General features: G+C 42.6%; 1 protein-coding gene across 1 annotated transcript in view; it reads left to right on the forward strand.

Moving 5' to 3' along the window:
- Nucleotides 1–20,260, forward strand: part of KCNMB2 (potassium calcium-activated channel subfamily M regulatory beta subunit 2) — a 547,710-nt gene that overhangs the window by 78,060 nt on the left and 449,390 nt on the right. The gene's annotated exons all lie outside the window — the stretch shown is intronic.

Raw genomic sequence — 20,260 nt, forward strand, 5'->3', positions numbered from 1 at the left:
TACATAAAAAAGTGAGATTTTGCTTTGCTGAATATCGTAATGTTATTTTTTTATTTTTTATTTTTTTTAAATTCTTTATTTTTGTTGTGCATAAGTTTAGTACAGTCGCGCGTGTGGTACCCCAAAGGCAATCCTCCAGCGCATTATAAGCTTTTGAACATTGAGGTACATGTTTAGTCTAGCACATTTTTATAAGGTTATAGTATGTAATGAACATTAACGGTTTTCATTGCTTGGGCATACACATAACATAGCATTCGTTATAACAGGCTTAACGTCGGCTAACAGTTACTGCACTGTTGCATGCCAGTGAGTTAGTGTTAAAATAAAAATTAAAATTAAGGCGAAGCAGTAGATCGGTCTAATCGTTAGAGTAAAGTTAGAAAGTTAGAGTAATCAAGCTTAAAAGAAATAATAAAGACTGCCATGTTTAATGCATACTCGCTGTACATATTAAGTGATGTAAGTGCTTCTTAAGGCTGTAAGTAAATGTGGTCTCAATTATGATCTAGTAATAAATTCACAGGGTCAGTTAGTGATCAAGAGATGATCATGAGACATAGGTTAGCCCTTAATCTCTGAGCAGGGAACATAACTTCTGAAACCTGGCTAGCGTAAAAATCATTACAGGCTGAATGCCAGCAATGCCAATCAGGCAAGCCGCTTCACAACAGTGGCCATGACACTACTTGCTGGGCCTAAACAGGTTAGACTTAGCTGAATTAAGCAGTGCGATTATGCTTAGTTATGTCTAAGTAAGAGATATGCATTTTATGTAATAGCTACAGGTCTAAGCAGGCTATATTGCATGAAAGTCCTGAATACTTATGTGTGTGTCAGGGGTTGCTTGGTAGGGTCATCTGCCACCCGGTGCTCAGAGTCCAAGTTTGTCCCCCACACAGTCCCCCCCACTCAGCCAATGCCGACTCTGGAGGCTTGCCAAGTGTGCTGGGAGTAGGTTGCAGCTTGGCGCTGGTGGATCAGAACATCCTCACTTCCTCGGACTTGGGCATATTTCGGTTGCTCTACCTTGATAGCGTGGGTACTAATAGACCAGGTCTGTGAAGTCCACAGATGCTGCCGCTGATGTGGGTGGCGTGCTGATCTCCACTGGAGCGTAACTCTCTGCCGCCGCTTATGTTATCTAATCTTATTGATTTTTTTGATTGGGTAACTAAAATTATAGATCAGGGTGGTGCAGTAGACATTGCTTACCTAGATTTCAGTAAGGCTTTTGACACTGTTGCACATAGAAGGCTTATCAATAAACTGCAATCTTTGAGTTTGGATTCCAATATTGTTGAATGGGTAAGGCAGTGGCTGAGTGACAGGCAACAGAGGGTTGTAGTCAATGGAGTATATTAGAAGCTTGGGCTTGTCACCAGTGGGGTACCTCAGGGATCTGTACTTGGACCCATTCTCTTTAATATTTTTATTAGTGATATTGCAGAAGGTCTTGATGGTAAGGTGTGTCTTTTTGCGGATGATACTAAGATATGTAACAGGGTTGATGTTCCAGGAGGGATAAGCCAAATGGCAAATGATTTAGGTAAACTAGAAAAATGGTCAGAGTTGTGGCAACTGACATTTAATGTGGATAAGTGCAAGATAATGCATCTTGGACGTAAAAACCCAAGGGCAGAGTACAGAATATTTGATAGAGTCCTAACCTCAACATCTGAGGAAAGGGATTTAGGGGTGATTATTTCTGAGGACGTAAAGGTAGGCAGACAATGTAATAGAGCAGCAGGGTATGCTAGCAGAATGCTTGGTTGTATAGGGAGAGGTATTAGCAGTAGAAAGAGGGAAGTGCTCATGCCATTGTACAGAACACTGGTGAGACCTCACTTGGAGTACTGTACACAGTACTGGAGACCATATCTTCAGAAGGATATTGATACCTTAGAGAGAGTTCAAAGAAGGGCTACTAAACTGGTTCATGGATTGCAGGATAAAACTTACCAGGAAAGGTTAAAGGATCTTAACATGTATAGCTTGGTGGAAAGACGAGACAGGGGGGATATGATAGAAACATTTAAATACATAAAGGGAATCAACACAGTAAAAGAGGAGACTATATTTAAAAGAAGAAAAACTACCAATACCAGAGGACATAGTCTAAAATTAGAAGGACAAAGGTTTAAAAATAATATCAGGAAGTATTACTTTACTGAGAGGGTAGTGGATGCATGGAATAGCCTTCCAGCTGAAGTGGTAGAGGTTAACACAGTAAAGGAGTTTAAGCATGCGTGGGATAGGCATAAGGCTATCCTAACTATAAGATAATGCCAGGGACTAATGAAAGTATTTAGAAAACTGGGCAGACTAGATGGGCCGAATGGTTCTTATCTGCCGTCACATTCTATGTTTCTATGTTTCTATGTTGGAGCTTGATCTCCCGCCTCTGCGGGTGGTGAAGAGAGGCTCTGTGCCACCGCTGGAGTGCAGCCCTCCTCCCTTTCAGCAGTCGGGAAGAGGTAGGGCCCCTGTTGTTCCGTAGTTTGGGTTTGAGCTCTAGGTGAGGGGCAGGTCGCTGCTGGAGCTTGCTCCCTGTCGTCGGCAGCCTGACAGGGTCCTCCCCATTCTCCCCAGCTAGTGATGCTGATTGTAGGATCGTGGGGAGCTTTTCCTTCTCTCCTCTATGCGGAGCCAAAAAGCCGCGAAAATATCATCCAGCCGTTGGAGAGTTGATCGGGTCTCCATGGTTTGGGAAGGCCCTTCCGTGACCTTTTTTGGTGCGGTGAGGACCTGTTGGCAGTGCTGCCGCGGGGCACAGGAGCGGTCTTCTGGGACCGGGATGACCCCCGCCGGTCCAAGGGGGGGAACGGAGGCCCAAAATCGACATTTCGGCTGTGTGTGGCGTCGGAGGAGCGGCCGCCTCCTCCGCGCCGACCATGCTTGCAGGCCGCATGCAGTGCTCGGGTGAATCCCGATTGATAAACTGTATAATTGGTGCCCATGTTAACGCTGGAGTGTCATCAGTAGCTTGGTAGCCTCTGTGCGTCGTGTATAGGCAGATTTTTGTTGATTTTCTGAGAATATCGTAATGTTATTTTAATGAGACATATTTTTAGAATGATCAGTAAACTCCACAGGATAACACACTCTACCTTTTCAATTCTTAATAATTCTCATCTTAGCAAAAGAACACATTTTATGGAAATACTTAAAATAAAACCCAGTGGGATTCCTACATTTTGCCATCTTTATTCCTTGGTTATACAAACTGCCTGGGAATGACGCCTTATTTTCCACTATGCTCACGTAAACCAATTAAAAATTCTACTGCATGTAGAAAAAAACATACCATAAAAATGTTTGCTTTAACCCCTTAAGACCGCAGGACGTACTATGCCGTCCTTATTTGGGCGGCTCTAAACGCCGCAGGACGGCATAGTACGTCCTGGGCGGTCTTACCCCCCACGTGGCCGGCGGCACATGGCCGCTGCAGATCGCGGTCGGGGGGCATGCCTGGCCCCCCAGGCAGCCCCCCTGTGCCTGGGGACCGCGGTCTGCAGCTTCCGATCGCAGTGACAGGCTGTCACTGCGATCGGTATTTACCATGTGTCAGCCGATTTTAAAATCGGCTGACACATGGAGCCGCGGCATTTTCAATCTGCAGATCACGGTCGGGGGACATGCCTGGCCCCCCAGGCAGTCCCCCTGCGGTCAGTGACCGCGATCTGCAGAGTCTGATCGCAGTGAGAGGCTGTCACTGCGATCTGAATGCAGAGACAGCCTCTCCCTGCGATCTGATCGCAGTGACAGCCTGTCACTGCGATCAGAGTTACTATGTGTCAGCCTATTGGCTGACCCATAGTAACTGCAGGCAGGATCCCCCTGCAGATCACGGTGGGGGGCATGCCTGGCCACCCAGGCACTCCCCCTGTGGCCAATTACCGTGATCTGCAGGAGGTGATCACAGTGACAGCCTGTCACTGTGATCACTGATCCTGTGTGTCAGCCAGTGATGTAAAATCACTGGCTGACACTGTCTCTGCCCCTCTCCTGTAATAAAAATAAAATATTAGTTAAAAAAATAAATAAATTACAGTTACACATCAAATATACTTAGATCATTTATATATATATTATATATATGATCTAAGTATATATATATATATATATATATATATATATATATATATATATATATATATATATATATATATTTATATATACACACACACACACTAAGTGTATTTTAATATTTATATATATATAATTATATATATATATATATTAATATCAAAATACACGTAGAAGGATATTGATTAAATATATACATAATTATAATTATATATATATTTTATAATAAAAAAAATATAAATACGTTAAAAAAATAAATAAAAAAATAAAAAAAAATTAAAAATATATATATGTGTGTAATTTCGTTCTAACTGTATTTTGATATTAATATATATATATTGATATCAAAATACACGTAGAACGAAATAATATATATATGTATATACCTAAGTATATACGTATACATCACTATATGTATACCTATATATAAATAAAAATAATTGTAAAAAAATTAGATACATATATATATATACATATATATATCCACACACGTGGATATATAATAATTTTACATATATATTTATGTAATAATTTTACATAATTAGGTATCCTAATTAATTACAATTAGCGGGACCTGCCTGACAACCCATGCCGAAAGTATAGGGAATTTAATTTGCTAGCACTATATTTAACCCTATAACTTTCCAAGACACTATAAAACCTGTACATGGGGGGTACTGTTTTACTCGGGAGACATCGCTGAACACAAATATTTGTGTTTCAAAACCGTAAAATGTATTACAACAATGATATCGTCAGGGAAAGTGAAATTTATTGCATTTTTCGCACACAAACGGTACTTACACTGACGATATTTTTGCTGTTATACTTTTTACTGTTTTGAAACACAAATATTTGTGTTCAGCAAAGTCTCCTGAGTATAACATTACCCCTCATGTACAGGTTTTAGGGTGTTTTCAAAAGTTACAGAGTCAAACATAAGGCTTGCGTTTCAGTTTTTTCACAATGAAATTCGCCAGATTGGTTACGTTGGCTTTGAGACCGTATAGTAGCCCAGAAATAAGAATTACCTCCATAATGGCATACCATTTGCAAAAGTAGACAACCCAAGGTATTGCAAATGGGGTATGTTCAGTCTTTTTTAGTAGCCACTTAGTCACAAACACTGGCCAAAATTGGCTTTCAAATTCATTTTTTGCATTTTTCACACACAGACAAATATTAACGTTAACTTTGGCTAGTGTTTGTGACCAAGTGGCTACTAAAAAAGACTGGACATACCCCATTTGCAATACCTTGGGTTGTCTACTTTTACAAATGGTATGTCATCATGGGGGTAATTCTCATTCCTGGGCTACCATACAGTCTCAAAGGCAACGTAACCAAACTGGCAAATTTCAATGTGAAAAAACTGAAAAGTGTAACATGCTTTATTTGACCCTGTAACTTCCCAAAACACCATAAAACCTGTACATAGGGGGTACTGTTTTACACGTGAGACATCGCTGAATACAAATATGTGTATTTTATTGCAGTAAAAGCAAACAGTATTATGACATTCACAGTTAGAATGTCACATAGAACTAAGAAAATTTAAAAAAATCTTATTTTCTCTCATTTTTTATATTGTATTCATATTAAGTTATGTTCCATACCTAAATATTTGATGTTAAATTAAAGCCCCGTTTCCCCTGAATAAAATGATATATAATAAGTGTGGGTGCATTTAATATGAAAGAGGTGAATTACGGTTGGACAGACATATAGCGCAAATGCCAGGTTTTGTTTACGTTTTTTTTGGATCACAACTTGTACATTTGGCTGCGGTCTTAAGGGGTTAAGGATCCAGCGAGGTGCTCTAGAAAAATCAGCTGGAATTCAGTCACTTCACTAGGAAATTAGACTTGCAATGCCTGGAAACTGTTCTTTGTTCTATAATAATTATAAAGTATTCCATGCTCTATTTACTGAGCATCATCTTCCAAGCAGGGGGCAGAGTCCAATCAAAAGATATTTAAATGCAAATAGTCAAGTTCTCCATTGTAGATAATGCATTGCACTTCCTTCCTAATTTGCCAGATTCTTTGATTTACTGTTAAAAAAAAAATGAGCCTCATGATTGCATGAGGAAAGAGATATTTTGTTTTGATGTATATCAAACTTGTCACCAAGTTATTTTCATTCCTGTTTTATCAGTCCTGAAGGAACCATGCAAAGCGTGTTTAAGACTGGAAGGGTTCTACGGAACACTGAGTTTAGCAGACTCAGCTGCAGTTAGTTTTTGAAAGTAACATATAGGTAATTTTGCAAAAAGCAAAATGGCAACTTTAACTTTCATTTTGTTGTGATAGTTTCATGAAAAATGGCTTTTAATAAATAGAGAAGGAGTCACCCCTGTCCCTGCAAACTTGAGAGAAAGACAACATTAAATTTTGTTCACTAATAAAGGAGACAACTGGAGCAATCAGTGGTAATATCTTAGGCACAGAGTCCTGCCAGTCACCCAAAGCCCCTCTCTCTATATGAAACCCCTACAAGGAGAACTCCATCAACTAGTGCACATGAAACCGCAAATCTTCTTATACCATGCTTTACCAATAATGCCAATGATAAGGTTTGCTCTAATGCAGTGTTTCCCAAACCAGTCCTCAAGACCTACCAACAGTCCAGGTTTTGTTAGTATCTCCATTGGAATAAAACAGGGAAATACATAAATACTGGACTGAACACTGGACTGTTGGTGGGCCACGAGGACTGGTCTGGGAACCACTGCTCTACTGAATATGTTATCAGTTTTAAATTATAAATATATATTTACACTTTGGTGATGATGGTGATGTGCCAGTGGAATGCTTGTCACCATATTGCAAGCCTAGCAATGGCACATCACACCTTTTTACAAGCATAACACAGGGCACATCACACCTTATTAGTGCCGAAACTAGGGGGCTGGCTGCACTCACCTGAACATGCATAAATAGAGTGCTGCTTACAGCCAATTTATACAATAAAAAAGAGAAAATCCAGCGCACTCCCCTATCCACTAAACAGCAACTTCGGTGCTGACAGATTGTTTGTTTTAGTTTTTTAAAAACACCTAATCTAGGCAAAAAACAATAGGTTTAGTTTTTTTAAAACACCTAACCTAGGCATGCCTAGATGAGGTGTTTTTAAAGAAACTAAACCCATTATTTTTTGCCTAGATTAGGTGTTTTTAAAAACAAGGAGTCTAGCCAACTCCTTGGTTTTGCACCCCACCCTGTCACAGGTGCCTCATCCCAGGGCCCTATTTAGCCTTGTACTGCAGAGAACTCCAGATGGAATTTTTTCTCCCAAGTAAGTAGTTTATGAAGCAGACATTAGGCTGTTATGGTAGGACCTGCCAAAGATGGAGTACATTGACGTTGTGGCAGACTTATGCAATGTATGATCATATAATGTACCTAAACCCCCATTATTTTTAAAAAACTAAAAAAATCTGTCCGCACCGAAGTTGTTGTTTAGTGGATAAGGGAGTGCGTTGGATTTCTCTTTTTTACCATATTAGTGCTGGACTGGGGATAAAGACCAGTTCTGGAAATAAAAGCAGGCCCATAGCATTGCGTCATTATACCAGCCCCATCTTATAACACTATATTCTTGTTCACAAAAGGGTAACCATGCATTTAAAAGTACATTTGAATAGTGTATTATTATTTATAGATACAACTGATATATACCCCTTCCCAGGGCAATATATATCACCAGTATTTACACAAGGTGATACCGCACACATTGCCCTGATAAATACCCCATGCACAGGGCAATATATAGGCCCCAGTATGTACACAAGGTTATTTGAATTGTCCTGTGCATGGGTATGTATCAAGGCAGTGTGTGAGACATAACCCTTTGTATATAGTGGGGGCATATATTAACTTACCCAAGCACACATTTTGCATTCTCAGTATTTGCAACAGCAACCAGGACTTAGTATGGACCATGCAGGAGTGAAAAGATGCTGGACGAGATTTCCAGTGGCAACAAAGATATTACATTGGCCACAAGAGTACTCTCTCACACTCTTGGTGACGCATCTGCATCCCGCTATGGCTAAATTCTTAAAGGCAGCATCACAAAGCTGCCCCAGGGCACTCAGGCCATGCACAATATTACAAGCTGGAGTCTTTACTGGTATCATGTTTTTTTTAATAACAAATAACGTGGTTGTGACAGTTGAACTCAGGCTGTCTGAGTATAGTGGGAACTGCATGTGATGTACCGGGGTGTCTGGATGCAATGGGGACTGCATGTTGGGCTGTCTGAGTGAAATGGTTACAGTTTGTGTGTGATATATTTGGCTGTCTGAGTGTAATGGGGACTGCATGTGATGTATTGGGCTGTCTGTGTGTGATAGGAATAGTTTGTGTGTGATTATATTGGACTGTGTACATGTGATGGAAACTGTGTGTTAGCACTGGGCTGGCTCTGTGTGATAAGAATGTGTGTGATCATTTTGTGCTGTCAGTGTGTGATGGTTTTGTGCCGGCTGTGTATGGTGCTACTGTGTTTATCTTAGCAATAACCTGATGAGTAGAGATGTCGACAACATAACATTTTCCGTTCGCGAACGAGAACTTACGCAAATGTTCGCGAACGGGCGAACCAGGCGAACCGCCATAGACTTCAATAGGCAGGCGAATTTTAAAACCCAGAGGGACTCTTTCTGGCCACAATAGTGATGGAAAAGTTGTTTCAAGGGGACTAACACCTGGACTGTGGCATGCCGGAGGGGGATCCATGGCAAAACTCCCATGGAAAATTACATAGTTGATGCAGAGCCTGGTTTTAATCCATAAAGGGCATAAATCACCTAACATTCCTAAATTGTTTGGAATAACGTGTTTTAAAACATCAGGTATGATGTTGTATTGATCCGGTAGTGTAAGGGTTACGCCCGCTTCACAGTGACAGACCAAACTCTCCGTTTAACGCACCGCAAACAACCGCAAACAGTCCATTTGCACAACCGCAAACTCCCCATTTGCACAAGGTTGGATACCAAGCTAGCCATGTCCCGTTCCTTGTCCTCACTGATGTCATTAAAGGTCTCTTCCTCCACCTAGCCACGTACAACACCAAGGGTCCCCGAAAGGTGACAACAAGCCCCCTGTATCTTTTTTTTTTTAAATGTACACTACTGTTACACCAGATATGAGTTGCACTGGTGTGACATAGTGATGTCCCGAACGGTTCGCTGGCGAATAGTTCCTGGCGAACATAGCAAGTTCGCGTTTGCCACGGACGGCGAACATATGCGATGTTCGGTCCGCCCCCTATTTTCTTTTTTTTTTTTTTGTGGCCAAATTTACTAATACTAAGTAAAAATTACTTAGTATTAGTAAATTGTGCTCCTACTCGCAATACCGCGAGTAGGGGAATGTCTATTAAACAGTGAGCAGCCTGTGGCTGCTCACTGTTAAAAAAAAAAAAAAGGGTCCCCCCTCCCTGAGCGGGTGGGGGCCCTAAATACCAATAGGGGGGGACCTATTGTCCTCGCCCCCGGCCCCCACCCCTGAGTGGTGGGTGGGGGCCCTAAATACCAATAGGGGGGACCTATTGTCCTCCCCCCCGGCCCCCACCCCTGAGCGGTGGGTGGGGGCCCTAAAAATAACAATAAGGGGGGGGACCTACTGTCCCCCCGGGCCCCCACCCCTTGAGCGGTCGGTGGGGGCCCTAAAATTAACAATAAGGGGGGACCTACTGGTCCCCCCGGGCCCCCACCCCTTGAGCGGTCGGTGGGGGCCCTAAAAATAGCAATAAGGGGGGACCTACTGTCCCCCTTCCTTCCCTTCCATATCTCATTCCCTCCTTTATCCCTGTCTCTCCCCAAATTCCATCTCTCTGTTCCTCTTCCATGTCCTTCCCCATTTCATTCATATCTCGGTCCCATGTCCTCCTCTCATCCATGTCTCCCTCCAATGTCCCTTGCCTCCTATTCATTTCCCTCTCCCATGTCCCCCACCCATCCGTGTCTCCCTTCCCCTCATGTCCCCCACCCATCCGTGCCTCTCTCCCCCATGCCGCCTCCCATGTCACTCTCTCCCCCATGCCCCCTCCCATGCCACTCTCTGTCCCCCATGCCCCCTCCCATGTCACGCTCTCCCCTATTCCCCCTCCCATGTCACGCTCTCCCCCATTCCCCCTCCCATGTCACTTTCTGTCCCCCATGTCCCCTCCCACGTCACTCTCTTTCCCCCTTGCCCCCTCCCATGTCACTCTCTCCCCCATGCCCCCTCCCATGTTACTCTCTGTCCCCCATGCCCCCTCCCATTTCACTCTCTCCTCCATGCCCCCTACCATATCTCTCTCTCTCACCATGTCCCCTCCCCTGTCTTTCTGTCCCCTGTCCCATGTCTCTGATGGCCACCCTCCCTGCCATTTTACCTGTTAGTGCCGGGAAGGGGGGCGGCCTCTCGCTGGCTGCATGCTCTCACACTGAGCACCAGGTAGTCACATGACACCAGGCGCTCCTATGCAGAACGGAAGGAGGGGAAGGAGCTCCCCCTCCTTGTGTGTACAGTACTGTGCATGCGGTTCCCATATGGAGCTGCATGCTTTCCGGGGGTGCCGGGGGCGCAGGCCGAGCGGGGGGGTGCAAAAATCACCTCTCTGCTGTAACCTATCACCATCAACCCTGACTTTCATCCTGGACTAGAGGGCAGACCGTACGCATGCTTCTTCCTCATGGCAGGGTCCAGGTTCATCATATGATGAGGGGTCAGGAGCTCAATAAATTGGGTGACTTACTGGGGGGAAGCACGGTGACCTTCCTACATACCCTCAAATACAAACAGATGAGCAGGTTCCTTAGACAGATCCCCCTAACACCTGACGTATGTAGAGCTTTCATTTCCTTTAAACGACAGTGTGTCGACCCCGACTCACTACCACATGCTATATCCATTCTGTCCTCCTTACTACACACACAACTGAATCTCCCAGCTTCCGGGTACATGGAGAAGTGGGAAGTGGCACTGGGCAAGACCTTTACCATAAATCAATGGGGAAAGATCTGCGACTTAGTACACCACTGCGCATTAGCTAGCAAGACGCAGGAAACTGCTTATAAAGTCCTAACACTCTGGTACAGAACACCTCACCTGCTCCAGAGCATAAACCCTACTCTGGACGGAGCTTGCTGGTGATGCCGTACCGCACCGGGTACTTTTTTGCATGTCTGGTGGGACTGGCCTAAAATCAGACCCTTCTGGTCTGCAATTAATACCATCCTCCAGAAACTCTCAGACAACCCTCCTCCCTTCCGACAAGCCCCTTTTCTCCTGCACCACACCAACACCTCAACAGCTTGATACAAGAAATCAATGTCTATTAGGATCCTAAACACAGCTAAACAAGTAGTCCCCCTTTACTGGAAGAAGGAGACCCCCCCCTCTCACTGACACTATGGTTCGATAAAATGGAAGAGCTGCAACGACTCGAAGAACTGACATTCGGGGCCCAAGGATGCACCCAGGCTTACACAGACATAAGCACTCACTGGCTGGTGGTCGCCTATCAGACCGATTTTTTTCAGGCCCTGCTGACATACGGGATGGGGGACCCGGTGGGTTGTGGGATCTCGGGCTGCGGGCTGTGTGCGCTTATGGAGAGAGCGGAGCAGGTCTTTCTACTCAACACTCTACCTCTATCTTTGATGGGACACCCAACCCAAGGGAGTAGCAAGTTAAGCCCCTGATGTTGATTAGGTTTTTGGCTAGGGATTTGACCTGACTGGGGCCTTGACACAGCCATCTCTGAACACTATTGAGAACTTAGCTCGCAGAAACTTGGCATCAGCCTTGAAAATGTACAGCTACTTAACCAGTATGAATTGCTTTGTAACTGGCTGGCAGACCTCGGAGTCCTTAATCACCCTCAGGTTAATTATAAACTCGGCCCCGCACGGCTGCCTACTTTAAATGGTAATTGCTGGTAAAAAAAAAAGGCTTCACTGTGCACTCCCGCGTAGTCTACATTTTTTCAGCTTTACGCGCATCGTCCAATAAACAAAGAATATAAACACTAAACATAAGCCAGGAATACATCTAACATGGGCAAACACACGCTCCAGTGCTTGGCTCATTATACTAGCCCTCCTGACTAGATAGCCCTCGTCGTGCCTTCTAAGAACCTATCTCCCAAATTAAACTGGGCTATAGTACCACAACTACATGGGGAAAGTCCGTGAACAGCATCACACATTCTTCAATGTTAATTGCCTGTGTTACAACCATATGTGTGAGCCGGGACCTGCGTGTCCGACTGACCACAAATGCCTATTTGGAACACTGAGACCTGCGAGTCTCTGTATGATATAATATGCTTTAACATACAAAAGACCTGCGAGTCACTGTACTGTATTTTATTATTGCCAATGAAAAAATATATAATATTTACAAAAAAAAATAATACATTCTCTACTGTATTTCAAAGTTAAAATGATACCATAGTTATTGTTGTTAAGATTTTTAAAAAATTGCTTAAGGGAATCTTCTGAACTCTTACAATTGAAAAATAGGTCGTCAATATATCTAAAATAGGTGACCAAGTATGCCCTCCAGGTATGTTCACCCCAAATTGTCTCTGACTCCCAGTTGGACATAAAGAGGTTTGATAAATAGCTGTGCTTGTCTTTGTATATAAAAAGAGTCTGGGGGCGGGGCCTGGCTGCAGAGCAGAGAGGAAGCATGTCTTAGCAGCTCCTGCTCACCAGAACAAACAAAGCAGAATATCGCGACTAAAACAGCGGCTACTCGATACAGCAAGGTCACTAACCGAGAGGGAACATTGAGGTGAACAAAATGACACCACTTAAGCGACAGTTCAAGCAATACTCACCCATCACCCTGGTGAGGCCTACAAGCAAGGCAGGCGCAGGAGAGATGGCTGCTCCCCTGCTGCCACAACAAGGTGAAAACTTAAACTGGGGCCCGGTCCATCCCCACCCGAACCCCATGCAAAGTACTTGTAACATGACACCAACTACTACCGACAAGGCCAACAAAATGGCGGATGCCTCCCACGCTACTGACCCATGCAGTGCAGCGCTGGAAACGGAGCGCCGGTTAGATAAAATCTTTGCCTCCTTTTGGGAGAAACTGGAGGCCTGCATGCAACCTGCAGTGCCGGAAAATCTGCCCACAGACCTGCCACAGAACCTACATCAGGCAGTCAAGCGGAGGGTAACACTAACCCCCTCTGAAAATAAACTCACAAGAGGCAAGCACCAACAAGGAGCCATCTTAAGGTCATGCTTCTGGAGCCCCACAGAGTGCAGCAGCAGACCAGGGGCGGCACCCAGAGACCTGGGAAAACCCAGGAGAGGGCGCCCAAGGCTACCTCACCTGCGAGTGGAGATGCGACACAAGCTCCGGAGGGGCAAAGTGGGCTCGAACAAGCTGGAGAAACGGCGGGATGCTAGGCCCCATGAAGCGACAGCCACAGGCAGATCCTCCCGAGGCAGTGGCATCCCACGATCAGTCCGGGAGACAGGCCACGCAACCTCAAGACTGACTCAATATGCCCCACCAAGATCACGTCCACACGGCACAAGGTCCATACGCATCTCAACCCATGGGCTACAGAGCTGGATGCCTCACCCTGCACAGTGTGGATACACACAGCCCCTGCAAGGCATCGGCTGACTTGAGAATCAGACAGGCAAGGTGCCTATTGCCTAGTATCTCTAACTATTTTAGTTAAACATTCACATACGTTTAGCCTCTGCTATAGAGACAGTCCTAACCTACCTTGATTACTTGGGGGGACGAGTGGGGGGGTCTTATTTTATGTTTATCTTATGTTTAGTTATTTGACAGAATGCTTATCGCTCATATGCTTTGCATACATCACATGCTCGCAAACTGTAATTTGCTTGTTGATCATCTGCTATGTCTAGCATTACTAACTTACTAAAAATGCTTACTCCTGCCATAACACTGTAAAATTGTGTTGATTATGTTTGCGCTTGTTAAAGCTGTTAAGGCAATACAGGCATCGACGACTCATCTGCCTACACACCATTGGGTCAAGACAGCTAATCCCGCGATGTCTTAGCTATACCATAGTTAATTATCTGGTTAACAGTATCTAATGTGAAAAAAATTGTAGGAACACAGCTTAATCTAGTACGCTAATCTCGCATATGGTTTCTTACTGCATAGACAGCTCGGACTAACCGATCTCCTACTCTACATAAACTTTAAAATGTGCAATCAGTATGTAATGCTGGCCAACTAGCATAGTATGTTGTTTGTTGCATTCTCATCTCTCACCTCACAACTATCTAAGTTTAAAAACAGTCTTCACGTCATTATATAGAAAAAAATGTGTATTGTATTCCCTTGTCATGCCTTACTACATTGATGTTTATTACTATATCGCGGGTACATGCTGTTGGGGCATGGCACACGCATTTGCAACTGTTATTTTTCCTTATGCACTCAAAAATAAAGAATTTATAATTTGAAAAAAAAAAAAAAAAAAAAGTCTAAAAACCAAAAACAATTATCAGTTAAGATAAAATTGATTTGTTCTGCTGGGTACAATAAAATACAAACACAATATTAATACACAATATTTACAACATTTAACATAGAACAGGTAGGAAATATATATATATATATTGTTTTTACTCTTTTGGCGCCACCTCCATTCATTCCTATATATATATATATATATATATAACGAAAGTTCCAAAGATAGCACTCCAGGGACTTGATAAAATTTAACTTTTATTTACTTCACTAAAACATCAAAGGTGTCAACGTTTCAGCTTGATCCCCTCAAGCTTTCGTCAGGACAAGGATGTCCTGACGAAAGCTTGAGGGGATCAAGCTGAAACGTTGACACCTTTGATGTTTTAGTGAAGTAAATAAAAGTTAAATTTTATCAAGTCCCTGGAGTGCTATCTTTGGAACTTTCGTTGTATTTTGGCTGACAAGCACCGGGCATTGGACTACTGATCAGGTGGAGTGCAAGATCATTTGTTTTTTATATATATATATATATATATATATATATATATATATATATATATATAATTTCATTCCAAGTGTTTTTTTAAATGATACATATATTAAAGGGACACTAGAGGCACCAGAACAACTACAGCTTAGTGAGACATTAAGATAGCTTTAGCACTGTAAACACTGTCTTTTCAGCAAAGAGGCAGTGTTTACATTCCTGGCTAGTTACACCTCTAGTGGCAGTCAATCATATGACCAGTAGAGGTACTTCCTGTGTCAGTGATGCACAGTATGCAGCACTGGTGTTCAAAATCTCCACGGTCTACATGGAAGCACAGAACATTCCCCATAGAGAAACCTGCCAAACAAGCCGATCTGAGTCATGTGAACTTGGTTATCAGGCAGGATCCCCCGATTGCCGCAGAGGGTAAGTATGTAGGCCGGAGAAAGGGCCCAATCATTAACGCGTGCTATGCCACCTGAATGGTATTAAAGCCCTCCTTTTGAAGGACGTCACAGCATACCCTAATGTCTGGCAAGGGTTAACCTTGCTATGTAAATCACTGCAGTTTTTTTTTTTTTATAAACTGCAATGTTTACATTCCAGAATTAAATCCACCTCAAGTGATTGTCAGTATGACAGCCTCTAAAGGCACTTTAGCTGCACTAACTGATTAAAACACAGTAATGTTACACAGAAGCCCCTAAAGAAAAGCATTGATTCAAATTTGAAGAAACGCATGGCACTCAGCTTGCATGCGCATTAGGTCCCCAATTCTCCTCTCTACCTCCTGTATTCCTAATACTATATTGTTCCTTTAAACATATGATGTTAACATTGATATGTAAAAATGTTGGCGTATATTTTAGAATTTTTTATTTTTTTTTATTTTGGCACTGTAGAAAATTAGCAAAAAATGAAACTATCAAACTTAGGACAAGTAAAACGCCCACATCGGACGCCAACCATGTCTATATTAATTAATTCTGCACCAAATAAATATCTATGTCATAATAAAGCTATCTTTATCGATGTGATCATGACAGATGGCAGAAATACATTTCAGAGTTTAAAAATAACTAGAAGCAACTTTATTAAGTAGGAAACATGAATATGTTTACAGTCAAGATGTTTGAAATTAATAATAAAAAAGTTTGTACTTTGTTAATAACTTTTCAGATTGTACATAGTGTGACATCTATAATTTATTACCATCTGGAGAGTAATATTTGTCTGGATGAAAACCAATATCACTGATTTATTAGTTCTAGAGATGCTTATTCTTCCACAAGGAAATTCCAGTGAGAAAAAATTAAAATTAAGTAAAAATTATATATCTATAGATAAATAAATAGTTAGGCAGACAGACAGATAGACAGATCTATCAATCATCTATCTGTCTATCTGTCTTTTAGATTTTATAAAGGAAACATTCCCCAGTGTTCATTTGGAAGCCTCTCGGATTTTCTTGTAGACTCAAAATAAGCAAACACTTGTTATTAAAAGCCTCATTGCTTTCTCGCTTAGTTGAGAAATGTTTCCTATCTTAGCAAATGGGATACAAAAAAGGTACAGTTATCAAACAAATTACACCAAGAGCCATTTTGTGAAGAAAATAACAAAAAAATTGTAAATATATTTCTGCAAACATATATTCTTTTATCGTTTGTGCACAAAAGATTACCTGGTATTTTACGTCACTCAGAATGAAGGTGCCCAAACTCCATATTCTCATGCCCATATCCTCGTTGGAAAAATATTTATATTTTTTTCATTGGGTCCTGCAAGTATCAAACGTTAGGTGAATCAAATGCCTACTGAATTTTGGATCAGTCTTTTAAAAATTGTCCTCTTGCTATCACAATGGATTCCCAACAATATTTAATTTCCCATGAGTCCTAGAGTTCATATACTACTCACTGAGCCATCTCCTACTGTCCCAATGTTATCCCACATCATACTGTACCAATGCTGTCAAATTTAACACTGTGAGGTCTGTAATGAGTAACCTAATTGATATCAAACACAAGAGACATCCAGAGAGCAAAGAAGGCCACTAGAATGTGTTTAATGGATGCCTGTAACGGTTTGAACATTCTGAATATAATTAAACCTTTGCCCCTCTTACATTAGGGGGGCTAAGGTTTAAAAATAATTTCAGGAAGTATTACTTTACAGAGAGGGTAGTGGAAGCATGGAATAGTCTTCCAGCTGAAGGGGTAGAGGTTAACACAGCAAGGGAGTTTAAGCATGCATGGGAGAGGCATAAGGCTATTCTAGACTTAAGATAAGGCCAGGGACAAATTAAAGTATTTAGAAAATTGGGCAGACTAGATGGGCTGAATGGTTCTTATCTGCCATCACATGTTCTATGTTTAAATGTAAAAGTGTCATAGCAAATTAAGACGGACTGTGAATATAAATACCCCAACAGACTGTACTATTTGCAGATATATACCAACAAAAAGATAAGGAACTGCATTCATTTATATGAGCAAAAAAGTGTGCAAGCAGGCCTGGGGCTAGCACAAGCTCCAAATTTCTTTGGAAGAAAGCAAATCTAACAACGCGTTGACCCTACAACGGGTATTTGTCAAGCTTGACAAAGACCAATTGTAGGGCCAAAACATTGCAAGTTTCACTTGGTTCCAAATAAATGTGCCTTATTGGGTTTTGGAGTGCCTGGACCTTTTTCTTCTCATTTGTACTAATTGTAGGGCCATATTTTGTCTGCGGACTGACAATAACTGTTAAAGTCCTCACACTTCTTTTCAAACTATTTTTATGAAACAGTATTAAAAAAAAAAAAAAAAAATTCTTATTAATTTGATATATAAAGAAGTCAACATTTAACAATAGAAACAATAAGAAATAAGAAGGGAAGGTGACAAAATAAAGATAATACATTAATAAAAATTATATTAAAAAAGGGAGGGGATGGAGAAACTCTTTACTTATATAATTTTCCCAGGCGTCCTATTGAAACTGCAAATTCTCTTCTTTTTTTAAAAAAAATTCTTTATTTTTGCGGTTATTTAAATACAAAGCTTTTCAATTGAAGTTAAAGAGACGTTGAACAGACAATAGTACAGTTTCAGTATATAGTACAACAACATATGCATCATGTTAACCCTTTTTTTGTGTGTGTATATGAATTTGTTTGCTAGGTTCCCTCATGTCTGCGCTATGGCATGTTTTACTAGGACTGGAGGGTGCTTGGTAAGAGCGGGATGCGCCCTGATTTCGGGCGATATAGGGCTTGTTGAATAGTTACCGAAGGCGCTTGTGCTTAAGAGGTGTAGCTCAGCCTGAGGAGCGGTCAGTGACCTAAGGCGTGTGTCATGATAGTTGGTATAAGAGCAGGCCGTATTAAGTCTGTCTCAGGGCGTGCTAGTTATGGCTTGTACCAACGGGAATGGGAGCTTTGCACGACCCGTTAAATGTTATAGGAGGGGAGGGGTGCATTGTAGGCTAGGTGTCTGACTGTGCGCTTACAGAGCCTGTTGGAAGGTATGTACAAATTATAAAACACATAAAGTAAATGCAAACTTAAACTGAGTGGACATCACGGCAGTGTGACCATAGATACAAATTAATAAAAACTGAACAGTAAGGTGTGAACACAGAGTCCCGGTTGAGCAACTGCCGTCAACTTCAGGCAGGATGTTCGGAGGTGTTCGGTTCAAGTCCCCTTGGTACGAAAGGTCTAATGTTGGCCATATTCCACGTTGGGCTTTGCGCTGCTTGTGGAGCTGTAGTCGGCACCTGGAGAGCTTCGAGGAAAGCACCAGAGCATCCGATACATGAAAAAGAGGGTGCATCTTGCCTCCTTTCTCCGCCAACAGGCGATGGGGTCCCCACCTGTACGGTATGGAATTGTCCCGGAGCTGCTGCGTAATTTGTTTGAAAGATCTCCGCCATGTAAGTGTGTGTCTGGAGTAATCCCTAAAGAATGCCAGGTGAGCCCTTTCAAAGGGGATTGTTGGAGAGCCTCTAGCCGCCCCCATGATCACCCCTCGGTCAGAGTCTCTCACAAATTTTATTAAGACATCACTCAGGGCTTCTTTTGGTGCTTTGCTGGCTTTGGATAGGCGAAAGCAGGAGTCAATTCCCAGCTGTTTTACTTGTTTTGCAAGAGGAGGGTGGCTATAAGCTGTCTGCAGTAATGAGGCAGCAGCTCAGCCTCAGTGATGTTTTCGTGGATTCCCCGGATTCTCAGGTTACGTGCTTTAGACCTGTCCTCCATGTTGGCTACTTGTGCCGATAGTGAGGTACATTGCTGCTGCAGGGAATGCAAGGCATTATCTGCGGTCATTTGTGCCGCTCCAATATTTTGGACAGTTACTTCTACCGCGTTCACCTTGCTGGTAAGCGTGGAGACCTCCCCTCGTACCTGCGCCATGTCAGCCTGGAACATAGCTTGGATGTCCTTCATCAGGGCCTTTATGTCGGCTTCTGTGGCCGGGGCAGTGTCCCCCAGTTCCATGTGTGCCATGGGCTTCGTCCGAGCCGGAGCAGGTAAGTCGATCACCAGGCCATCGTCGTCCGACGGGTGAGAGGAGTAGGCCTCAGCTCGCGCCATCTTTGGGAAGTCTGGCCACATGGCCGTGCGCATGTAAGTCCCAATATCCTGGGAACCTGGGCCGGGGTCTGCTCGAGACTTCTTGGTTTTCTTCCCCATGTCTTAAGGCCCCCGTGGAGCTGTTTAGAGTCGGGCAATATGCCGTTTTAGTGTCCGATTTTGGTCAATTGCGGGTTTAGCAGACGGAGCTGTGGTAATGTGCTTCTTGCTTTCTCTGGCGCTGGCTCCCTCAACCGCAAATTCTCTTTTTGAGATAAGGGTTGCCGCAACGCCAGTTCATACCTTGTGTTATCAAGCACTAAAATTTGTGTTTCCTTAATTGATGGTAAAGTAGTAGACTTCCAATAACAAGGTATGATCAACGTGGCATCAATAAGAATGTGGCCTACCATGATTCTGTCTAACTTACTTGATGTCTTAGGGAGATTTGTTAATAAACCCTTCTCTGGAGAAAACTATATAATTGACAAATCTGTCTTTTTAACAGTGAATGTATTCCCTGCCAGAACTGTAATTCGTGCACAATGCCACCATATATGTGAAAAAGTACCAAAGCCTCCACAACCCCTCCAACACCTATCTGAATATTTTGCATTCATTTTATGAAGTCTTGAAGGG

The sequence above is a fragment of the Pelobates fuscus genome, chromosome 2, assembly GCF_036172605.1.
Source record: "Pelobates fuscus isolate aPelFus1 chromosome 2, aPelFus1.pri, whole genome shotgun sequence".
NCBI classification, from domain to species: Eukaryota; Metazoa; Chordata; class Amphibia; order Anura; family Pelobatidae; genus Pelobates; species Pelobates fuscus.